Source organism: Eleutherodactylus coqui, chromosome 2 (genome assembly GCF_035609145.1).
Source record: "Eleutherodactylus coqui strain aEleCoq1 chromosome 2, aEleCoq1.hap1, whole genome shotgun sequence".
Classification (NCBI taxonomy): domain Eukaryota; kingdom Metazoa; phylum Chordata; class Amphibia; order Anura; family Eleutherodactylidae; genus Eleutherodactylus; species Eleutherodactylus coqui.
In genome coordinates, this window is record NC_089838.1 from 306,705,108 (window position 1) to 306,717,194 (window position 12,087).

Genomic DNA, 12,087 nt, shown 5'->3' on the forward strand with positions numbered 1-12,087 from the left:
CTAAGTATTCTGGATCTAGCGCTACCCAGAAAGCTTTGCTGGTAAGAGAACCAAAATAATAAAATGGAGACCTAGCAGAGCCTTCAGCCTTGAAGGTAGGCTGGAGGCATATACCTATACTAAGTGCGCTACATATTCTCGGACCAACTTATGCCCATGTGAATGGGCCCTAATATTGATGGAAGTCTAATGGTCCTTTTTACACAAGCCAATTGTTGAACTCTTCGTTCGCCCGAGAATCGTCGCATGTAAAGGGGCCAGCGAACAAGCAATCGCTCACGCCAGTTTATTGGCTTGTTTATGTGAGAATAAAAATGCTTGCTGATTGGCTGCACATCTACCTGTGTGAACCGGAAGACGTGCGCCTGGTCAACTGACAGCTGTAGGGGACGAATGATCATGTCAACGATCGGTCGTCCCTACAGCACTGATGATAAGCCGGGTACACGTAGGTAACAAGTGCTGGCCAACATGTTTATTGTCGGTCCGCGGTGGCTAGCACGGGTAGATTATCGGACTATGTAAAAGGACCAAAGCTCTCGGCATCACCCTTTTATCAGGTACTTAAAGAGACCCCTTCACTATGTACCGGGTATAGCTCTGTAGTGGAAGTGGTTGCTGCTCAGACCTATTCAGTTGGATAGGAGTGAACTGCAATACCAGGCTTTGCCACTATCAAATGTATAGAGCTGTGCCTGATTAGCAATGAAGGTCTTCAATCAGCTGCTCATCGGAGATATCAGAAGTCGGACTCTCACTGATGTAACATTGATGACCTATTAAAGGGAACCTGCCAGAGCACCTTTTGATACTCTCAGTGAGGGCAACATGAAGTAGTGACAAACATGCTGAATACAGTTGACCATTTGCATAAAGAAGCTGTATGAAGAAATGAGCCCCGATTATTCATGAGGTGCCACACGCTCCGCCCACCTACCATGATCCACACTTGTTAGTATGCAGTGTAACAGCTAGAAAAGTGTCAATCACAGCGGGTGGCCGGGCAGGCAATGCCTCATGCAGAATTAGGACTCCTTTTTCGCTGGGTCTATATGTGTGTCCTGATTATTGATGAGATGCTGCCCCCCCCCTCTTGCCAGACTACCCTTTAGTGCTCTGGATCTACTAAACTTTGTCCTATAAGTGACAGACCGCTGGAATCAGCATGCCTGTCACTACTGTATGTAATGTAACGCTGAAGGTAGGAGTAAGCTAACCAGGGACAAAACCTTAGAGGGCCACTCTGGCAACAACACCTTTCTCCATGCCTGCCCTGCCCACATGACTGCCTGTCACTCTGGAAGTCTCCTCTGTATAGTAAGGGGCACTTCCATGCAGTGCAGACTCCTCCTGTCTGATGCTTATCAGGCACCATCTTGATGCTGACATTTTTTACTTTGTTTCACATCTATCCCATGATGTATCAGCACAGCATTAGCTGAGGCTATACCATTTCTGCCTACTGGGTGGGACCGCTTAATTAATATCTTTTATAGTCACATAAATAAGCTACAGACCTTAAGTATACAGTCAGGAGGATGAGCTGCGATCTCCTCTATTATACCTGTGTGACAGGAGTTGTGTGATCATTATTAGAGATGAGCGAGCGTACTCGGATAAGCACTACTCGCTCGAGTAATTGGCTTTATCCGAGTATCGCTGTGCTCGGGTCTAAAGATTCGGGTGCCGGCACGGAGCGGGGGAGCTGCAGGGGAGAGCGGGGAGGAACGGAGGTAAGATCTTTCTCTCCCTCTCTCCCGCCCGCTCTCCCCTGCTCCCCACTGCGACTCACCTGTCAGCCGCAGCGGCACCCGAATCTTTAGACCCGAGCACAGCGATACTCGGATAAAGCCAATTACTCGAGCGAGTAGTGCTTATCCGAGTACGCTCACTCATCTCTAATCATTATCAATAACTGGGATAGGGGTGCCTGTGTTCCTCTGGTGGCAGTTTATGTGGTAGGATTCATGTCATAGCATCACCCAAATTAAGAAATTGACTAGAAAGTGAATACATAACCCCAAGTAGAACTGAGATGGTGAGAATTAAGATCACATGACAGTCTGAGGAATAAGAGGCCAGGAGTTTCAGATAGAAATAAGTAAGATAACACCAGGCCACTTATGTAAAACTTGGTGGGATAGCTACATAATGAATACATTTTTTAAAAAATCACCGTCATGGCCCTTTAAATGGGGTCCAGCAGCAATACCAGGTACAGACTCAAGTGCCAGTACTGTGTCTGGATAAACCTGGAAGGAGTGCCGCTGCCCCTACATTCTGTTGTTTCATTGTTGGTATGGACTGGAAAAATACTGCTTGTCAGTCGAAACGTCGTCTGCTTGTGCACTTTTTTTAATAAAGATGGGCACTTAACCATGTGAGTACTGTGCTTTTTGGAATTTTTGATGCGGCTCTAACTACATAAGGACTTTATTACATTTTGCTAACCGGTGTGAGGCCTTTGGGTGTCCCTCCACTAATCACACATTAATGTCCTTTTATAAATATAAGTCCCTAAAGGAGTTGTCCCACTTCTAGCTGTTTTGCTGCAGGAAGCAGACAGCTCCATACATTGCACAGTGGCCTGGGTTGGTACTACAGCCTGAGTCTCGTTCACTTCAATAGGATCCAGCCTTCAATACTAACCCAAACCACTTCATAATGTATGGAACTGTCTGATTCCTGCAGCAAGAAGTGGGACAGCCCCTTTAAAGTGTATTCCAGAAGCTCCCATTTACAAATAGAGGAATGGGAAGGAAGGTCTGCAATACTATGGTGGGAACTGCAGGATACAGTAAGCTGTATATACTCATTGTCAGTAACACCCCTCCTCTAGAAGAAGTATATATATACACTCATTGTCAGTAACACCCCTCCTCTAGAAGGAGTATATATATACACTCATTGTCAGTAACATCCCTCCCCTAAAAGGAGTATATATATATATACACTCATTGTCAGTAACATCCCTCCCCTAAAAGGAGTATATATATATATACACATTGTCAGTTACATCCCTCCCCTAGAAGGAGTGTGTGTATATGTATATATATATATATATATATATATATATATATATATACACTCATTGTCAGTAACACCCCTCCTCTAGAAGGAGTATATATATATACACTCATTGTCAGTAACATCCCTCCCCTAAAAGGAGTATATATATATATATACACTCATTGTCAGTAACATCCCTCCCCTAAAAGGAGTATATATATATACACTCATTGTCAGTAACACCCCTCCTCTAGAAGGAGTATATATATACACTCATTGTCAGTAACACCCCTCCTCTAGAAGGAGTATATATACACTACCGTTCAAAAGTTTGGGGTCACATTGAAATGTCCTTATTTTTGAAGGAAAAGCACTGTACTTTTCAATGAAGATAACTTTAAACTAGTCCTAACTTTAAACAAATGCACTCTATACATTGCTAATGTGGTAAATGACTATTCTAGCTGCAAATGCCTGGTTTTTTGTGCAATATCTACAAAGGTGTATAGAGGCCCATTTCCAGCAACTATCACTCCAGTGTTCTAATGGTACAATGTGTTTGCTCATTGGCTCAGAAGGCTAATTGATGATTAGAAAACCCTTGTGCAATCATGTTCACACATCTGAAAACAGTCTAGCTCGTTACAGAAGCTACAAAACTGACCTTCCTGTGAGCAGATTGAGTTTCTGGAGCATCACATTTGTGGGGTCAATTAAACGCTCCAAATGGCCAGAAAAAGAGAACTTTCATCTGAAACTCGACAGTCTATTCTTGTTCTTAGAAATGAAGGCTATTCCATGCGAGAAATTGCTAAGAAATTGAAGATTTCCTACAACGGTGTGTACTACTCCCTTCAGAGGACAGCACAAACAGGCTCTAACCAGAGTAGAAAAAGAAGTGGGAGGCCGCGTTGCACAACTAAGCAAGAAGATAAGCACATTAGAGTCTCTAGTTTGAGAAACAGACGCCTCACAGGTACCCAACTGGCATCTTCATTAAATAGTACCCGCAAAACACCAGTGTCAACATCTACAGTGAAGAGGCGGCTGCAGGATTTTGGGCTTCAGGGCAGAGTGGCAAAGAAAAAGCCATATCTGAGACTGGCCAATAAAAGAAAAAGATTAAGATGGGCAAAAGAACACAGACATTGGACAGAGGAAGACTGGAAAAAAGTGTTGTGGACGGATGAATCCAAGTTTGAGGTGTTTGGATCACAAAGAAGAACGTTTGTGAGACGCAGAACAAATGAAAAGATGCTGGAAGAATGCCTGACGCCATCTGTTAAGCATGGTGGAGGTAATGTGATGGTCTGGGGTTGCTTTGGTGCTGGTAAGGTGGGAGATTTGTACAGGGTAAAAGGGATTCTGAATAAGGAAGGCTATCACTCCATTTTGCAACGCCATGCCATACCCAGTGGACAGCGCTTGATTGGAACCAATTTCATCCTACAACAGGACAATGACCCTAAACACACCTCCAAATGGTGCAAGAACTATTTACAGCAGAAGCAGGCAGCTGGTATTCTATCGGTAATGGAGTGGCCAGCGCAGTCACCAGATCTGAACCCCATTGAGCTGTTGTGGGAGCAGCTTGACCGTATGGTACGCCAGATGTGCCCATCCAACCAATCCAACTTGTGGGAGATGCTTCTAGAAGCGTGGGGTGCAATTTCACAAGCTTACCTCAACAAATTAACAGCTAGAATGTCAAAGGTGTGCAATGCTGTAATTGCTGCAAAAGGAGGATTCTTTGACGAAAGCAAAGTTTGATGTAAAAACAATGTTATTTCAAATACAAATCATTATTTCTAACCTTGTCAATGTCTTGACTCTATTTTCTATTCATTTCACAACGCATGGTGGTGAATAAGTGTGACTTTTCATGGAAAACACAAAATTGTTTGGGTGACCCCAAACTTTTGAACGGTAGTGTATATACACTCATTGTCAGTAACACCCCTCCTCTAGAAGGAGTATATATATATATACTCATTGTCAGTAACATCCCTCCCCTAGAAGTTGTCAGATGGAAGGAAACTTTCTCTGTGATTGTAACTCTGATATAACTGATCACAATAAATTCTCCTTTTGCTCTGATATTGTGGAGAACCGACCCCTTCGGCCTCCTGTCCACGGGCGAATTTTCACTGCGTTCCCCACGGCGATAATCCGGACGCGGGGAACGCAGTGAACGCTTTCCATAGACTTACTATGAAAAGCACATCCCCCCTGTCCACGAGCAGAGTATCATAGTGATTGTCCCCTCGTGGGAATTATATCGCAGCATGCTGCGAATGGTCACGCTTCTCCGCGGTGAGCCTATCTGTCAAATAGGCTCAGCGCAGAGAGTCATCAGCTCTCCCCTGCTTCCCGACAGCGGCTCCCGCGGCGGAGATCTGCCGCAGGATATCTCTACGTCCGTGGACAGGAGCCCTTATAGGGAGGCTCTAGTACCCTGTTGTACCGTCTCTAGCTTGGATACAAGATGTGATACAGGTGGGCATGAAGGCTCTAGTACCCTATTGGGCCGCCTCTAGCTTGGATACAAGATTTGATACGGGCGGGCATGGAGGCTCAATACCCTGTTGTACCGCCTTCAGCTTGGATACAAGATTTGATACGGCTTGGCATGGGGGTATATGGGTTCTGTATGGTATCCTGTGGCATATCGGTCCACATTTGCTGTAACTGAGGCTCTACATCCTGTAAATATGTAGGCTGATGAAGTTGGCCCCCCAGATGGTCCCATACATGTTCTGTTGGTCATAAATCTGGCGCCCGGGCAGCTATCGAAGTGTGACAATGTTGTGGGGGCTCCTGTGACCCCCTTGTGTGCGGCCGAGCATTATCCTGCTGGAAGCCGCCATGAGAGGAACACATGTGGCTGCAGGATGTCCTGAACATATCGCTGAGCTGTCATTGTCCATCGTACAACTACTGGGAGGACCGACTGTCGTACGTAAGTATGTTGTAGTTAGAGAAGCGGTGCGGCCATCTTTGTTTGTCCAGGCCTGATGAGTCGCTTTAATAGAGACCTGTTTGCTATTGTGTGGCTAAAGATACAAAGACCTATTTACAATGCAGTCTATAGTGTGAGGTCACTGGGAAGACCCTAAATGCTGTCCAGCTTTCTATCCAGCCGTGATCATATAGTGGTTAGTACTCTGCGTTGTGGCCGCAGCGAATCCGGGTCACGGCATATTTTAGTTTTCTCTATATTTTTGTCTCTAAAATGTATGTAAATCATTGAATGTATAACTGCAGCTAATATTTTTGACTCGTTCTATTGTCTGCAAACCTACACTGGGTGAGAATGGGTCAGGGGTAAATTTTGTTGGAATGAGATAACAGCAAATGCATTCACAGTATAGCGTCATCTAGTGGTTAAATCAGTGTTGGTGTAGACCATCGTTCGTCAACCTGCGGCACGGGTACCCTGGTGGGCATGTGCTGCCGCCTCCGGGTGTATGCCGGGCTGGAGAAAAAAAAATTAAAAAACAAAACCTTGGGTCTATAATTTTATGGGGTCTGTATGTATTGGGGGTCTGTATATTCAAGAAGGAACTGCTGTGGGGTCTGCATACCGGATCTGGCCGGGGTCCACATCTGTGGTGTATATCTACACCTGTTAAAATCTGCATGTCTTTACTTCAAAACTGCAAGATTAAATGGCGCATCAGAAATTAACCCCTTAATGACACAGGACGTACAGTTATGTCCTGCACGTTCAGGGTATGTATGGATTGGAAATCCCCGGTCGACCCAACTTCATACAACGCGGGTGCTGGCTGTTTTTTATAGCTGACACCTGCTTGCAACAGCTTCGATAAATCGCACTGCTTATCGGAGCTGTTAACCCTTTAAATGCCGCGTTTAAATGCCCCGACCGATGTTCTGTGGTCCCATATGCCCCCCCATGATGAGATCGCAAATCGCCGTGCGGCTGGGGACCTTCTGAAAGACCTCAGGGCTGCCATTGCAGAGTACCTGTCAAGCAATGCCATTGCATTACATCATACTACAGGAGTGATCAAATCATCGTAAGTTCTTGTCCTCTCTGGGAACTAAAAAGAAAGTAAAAATTAAAGGGGTTGTCCCGCGAAACAAAGTGGGGTTCAGCACTTCTGTATGGCCATATTAATGCACTTTGTAATATACATTGTGCATTAATTATGAGCCATACAGAAGTTATTCACTTACCTGCTCCGTTGCTAGCGTCCCCGTCTCCATGGTGCCGTCTAATTTTCAGCGTCTAATCGCCCGATTAGACGCGCTTGCGCAGTCCGGTCTTCTCCCTTCTGAATGGGGCCGCTTGTGCCAGAGAGCGGCTCCTCGTAGCTCCGCCCCGTCACATGTGCCGATTCCAGCCAATCAGGAGGCTGGAATCGGCAATGGACCGCACAGAAGACCTGCGGTCCACCGAGGGTGAAGATCCTGGCGGCCATCTTCACAAGGTAAGTAAGAAGTCACCGGAGTGCGGGGATTCGGGTAAGTACCACCCGTTTTTTTTTTTTATCCCTGCATCGGGTTTGTCTCGCGCCGAACTATTGAAAAAAAAAAAAAACCCGTTTCGGCGCGGGACAACCCCTAAGTTTAAAAAAGTTTTACTATTAAAAAACCCTTTTGCCATATTTATAATAAAAGAATCTAAATAAAAAAAAACATATCTGGTATCGCTGCGTCCAAAAAAGTCAGATTTCTGAAAGTTATGCATTATTTACCGGGCACGGTGAATGTCGTCCGCAAAAATAAAAAATAAAGAACGCCAGAATTGCACCGTTTTGGTCACTCGTCTCCAAGAAAAAATGTAATAAAAAGCAATTGAAAAGTCATAGGACTCCAAAATGGTATTAATAGAAACTACAGGACGTCCCGCAAAAAATGAGCCCTCTCACAGTTATGTTGACGGAAAATAAAAAAGTTATTTTGCGCAGAAGATGGCGGAAGAAAATAATTTAAAAAAAAATTAAATATCTTTGAAAAAAAATAAAAATAGTATAGGAAATAAAACCCCTGTATGTTTGGTATTGTAGTAATCGGACCGACCCCTAGAATAAAGTTATCAGGTCACTTTTGTGGCAGTTTGTGCGCCGTAGAAACAAGACGCACCGAAAGATGGTGGAATATCATTTTTTTCCATTTCTCTCCACTTAGAATTTTTTTAGTTTTTCAGTACATTATATGGTACATTAAATAGCACCAGTGCAAAATACGACTCGTCCCGCAAAAAACAAGCCGACATACAGCGACGGGGATGGATACATAAAGGAGTTACGATTGTTTAAAAGGGGGGAGGAAAAACCAACAATGGAAACAAAAGGGCCGCGTCCTTAAGGGGTTAAGGACTTTGTTGTGGATTTCTAACGTACAGGAGATGGAATTCCGGAACTAAAGCCGTAGAGAAAAATGCCAGAAATTCCGTAGAACACACGCCAGTTAAAAACGCAACCAAACCTGCACTAACTGACCTAATCCACACCCGCGCTGCGTCCAAATCCGTCCAGTGAGAAAGGTCTGTGAGGGGTTAATAGGCCCAGAGCAGCGGGTGCAAAAGCTCCTTAATTTTCGAAAGCGCCTCAAGCAGATCCCAAATTGCGCCACATGTAAGGTTGGCTTCACACGGACACAATTGCGCATGCCTTAGCGCAAGTTTTTTTAAACTATAAACAGGGCTTTTTTCCGCACGCGTTGGCGCACTTTTTTTTACCCGCAGGGCACTTTTTAGCGGAGGGGACACAAACGCACACCGATTAAAATGACTAATTTATCTAATTAGTTCCAGATTGTTCTTTTTCCAGAAATCAATGGGTTCTATTCTCTGCGATTGGCGCACGCAGATACGTCCGTGCGAAGCCGGCCGTAAGGGATTTCCCAGGGCAGATTTCTGGCGCACACCACTAAATTTGAAAGTGTGAAGAAGCAGATTACATCAGCCCGATCAGCGCTGTTTTGTATGTGGTGCCTACCCTCCTCTGGTTGCTATATTGGCAGTAGTACTATAGCGCCCTCTAATTTACCATTATGCAAAACAGGTTCCCAAATTTCTGCACACTTCCCCTTTAATAAGCTGCACTACTGAGGTGGATCCATTTCTAATACTTGCACACTTGTGTAGACTAGCAGGTCAGCAATCGCCCCAGCTGTCCTTTAATACTCACTAGTGCTGCCCTCCCAGCCCCACTGTCTCATTGCAGCCATCTAATTTGCTAGCATATATCATGTGACTGATCTGTGGTACACTGTCTACCAGAGGGAACATTTCGGGCACATTTGTAAGCAGTCCCATATGGTCTAGCGGTTAGGATTCCTGGTTTTCACCCAGGCGGCCCGGGTTCGACTCCCGGTATGGGAATGTAACTTTTTTTCTCAATGCATTCATTTATTTAATGTGAATGTATATGAGTGCTTTTAAATAAATAAACACAAACAGCAGCCATTTTTATATATTTTTATATACAAGAAAACATTATGTTAATTATGCCTAAATCTAAGCCAAATACGTTTTTGAGCATGCTAATCTTCTATGTATTGAACACAAAACACATTATTGAATGCCCCATCACTAATAACGTCACATAGTTGTCACTTTAGTAATTTACAAGTGTATTTCCACATACAATAAAGAATAAAAAAAATTAGTGCCCCGTGTGAGGATCGAACTCACGACCTTCAGATTATGAGACTGACGCGCTACCTACTGCGCTAACGAGGCAGCTTATCAGAGATCCTCTGTACAGGCGTTTTATGGGAACTTAGATTTAACTCTTTAGTATAGGGAGGGATCCGAACTCCTGATTATAGCAACTGCTGAACAGACCTCGGTGAATGAAAAGGAGCCTCAAAATATACTGAATAAGTCACATGACTCCTCTACCGTACAGTACATTATACCAGCAGCACTAGATGCACTGCCAAAAAGGTGCTCCCATATGGTCTAGCGGTTAGGATTCCTGGTTTTCACCCAGGCGGCCCGGGTTCGACTCCCGGTATGGGAACATACAGTTTTTCTTACTCTGCACTGCATTTTGTATTACTTTGTGACAGTAGTTTCATCAATGGGGTTACAATGTATTTTTACGCTGTAATAGGTGATTAGTGTTATAATAAAAAAGGATTTTATTGTAAGAGGTTGGAATAAATGGTGGTTAATATAGCTGCTGCTATAGGGTATAGGCAAGATCATGTGAAGTGAATGAGCACACGGCTCAGAATATTACACAGCACTGCAAGACAGAGGTCTTTGTGTATTGAACTTTTTGCATTTTTTTGCAAACTTTTGCTGCTGGAGTGGTGTGGCTTTTCTACTATTGGTACATTAAACTAAACTACTTTTTTTTTGCACGGTACAAGATTTAAAAACGGTAACTGGGCTTTCCAAAAACTTTTGACATGTCATGTGGAGAGGGGAAGGGGGGGGGGGGGGCTGAGACACTGTAGGTTTTTTTGATGCGCATAGAGGAAGCAGACGCTTCAATCACAATGCAGCCTTAGCCTTCAGGGAATTAGCAATGCTAATCTCGCATTGTGTCGCATCGCACTCGCGTGTATCTCGCACGCCATGCGATGCTTTGCCAACCCTGTTGAAAACAATTGGTGATGCGAGGGAGCGCACCAACATAGGACATGCCGCAATTTGTTTTTCAATGCAGTGCAGGAAAAAAATTGCTCCAATCAAAAGAATGGGTTTCATATTCAATGCAAGACTTTTACGTCTGGCTACGCACAAACCTGTGCAATTTTTTTGGTCATGTGAAAGCAGCTTCAGGGTGTATTCACACAGGCGTACTACGCATGTGTAATAAGCTCACCAATCAGCTGTTTGCTGGGCTTGTGCACACATGCACTGAGCTGATTTCTGCAGGGAGCAGACAGCTCTGTTCTTATTGTGGTGGCTAAGCTTGGTATTGCAGGCCAAGTTCACATTGACTTCAATGGGAGTGGTGCCTTCTATTACACTTCAAGCTCCTCATTGCAGCCAGAGACGGAAATGCAATAGATGGCATTGCTGCCACTGATTTCAATGGAAGTGAAGCCATCTATTTCACTTCCGACCTTAACCGCCAATGTAGACGTGCAACCTTGCTACAAAGACAGCAGGCCAGAGAATTAACTGATCGACAGGGATCCCAAGCAGTGAACCCCTATTGATGACCAACTCTGAGGATAGGCCATCAATACTAAATGCCCAGAATCCCCTTTTAATATTAGACACCCCTCGATTGACTCAGAATGCCCTAATAGGGTATTTGAAAGTAGATTTTTCTAAACCAGACATCCCCTTTAATAGGACCCCTTTTAGTTAGAGCAGAGAATCACTACAATTAGCGCACATGTTGTGGAAATTATGGAGTAGTTACAGTACAAGCCACGTGGAAGGGATTTCAAAAATCTGCACCAAAATCCACGTCTAACATGTGGATTGTGATGCGGATTTGAAAATGGCTTTATTTTGCATCAAAACCCACAGTTAGAGTGGCCTCGCATGGTCATATTTGTGGCCGCAATATCTGTGCACCGAATGCGCAGCGAATAGAACCCATTGAATTAAATGTGTTGCTTCACATTTCTTTTTTTTCTGTGTGCATTTAGGCTGGGTACACACAGGGCGGATTTGTTGCAATTTTGCTGTGTTTTTTCCGTTGCGGTTTTGCCGCAGCAGAACTGCTTCTGCGGCAAAACCGCTTCAAGGGTTAATTTTGTCTTGCGGAAAAATCCGCCAGCTTTTTTTCTGCAGCGCTTTTTTAATTTTTGCAGCGTATTTTGGTGCGGATTTTGCTGCGTCCATAGACGTCTATGGACAAAAAAGCGCTGCGGAAAAGACTGAAGAATGGACTTGCTGCGTCTTGAAAAAACGCGCTGCAGTTGCATTTCCGCACTGCGGCTGTGCGGAAAAAATCTGTCCTGTGAGAACAGCTTTTTGCCCAAACACATTTGTGCTGCATTGCACTGCAAACGCAGCGCTTTTGCCACAGTGCGGATATGCAACGGCAAACCGCAGCAAAACCACAGCAAATCCGCCCTGTGTGAACCCAGCCTTAGAGCGTTGGGGAAAACCCCAACATGCTCTATTTTGGTGCT

At 44.4% G+C, this 12,087-nt stretch overlaps 3 non-coding genes across 3 annotated transcripts; 2 read left to right on the forward strand and 1 right to left on the reverse strand.

The window, feature by feature from the left end:
• The first annotated feature begins 9,289 nt into the window (after positions 1 to 9,289).
• Positions 9,290 to 9,361, forward strand: TRNAE-UUC (transfer RNA glutamic acid (anticodon UUC)). Its single transcript has one exon. It is a non-coding gene; the product is annotated as a tRNA-Glu (tRNA).
• Positions 9,362 to 9,648: 287 nt separating this feature from the next.
• TRNAM-CAU (transfer RNA methionine (anticodon CAU)) lies at positions 9,649 to 9,721 on the reverse strand. Its single transcript has one exon. It is a non-coding gene; the product is annotated as a tRNA-Met (tRNA).
• A 211-nt stretch (positions 9,722 to 9,932) lies between these two features.
• Positions 9,933 to 10,004, forward strand: TRNAE-UUC (transfer RNA glutamic acid (anticodon UUC)). Its single transcript has one exon. It is a non-coding gene; the product is annotated as a tRNA-Glu (tRNA).
• The last annotated feature ends 2,083 nt before the right edge of the window (positions 10,005 to 12,087 follow it).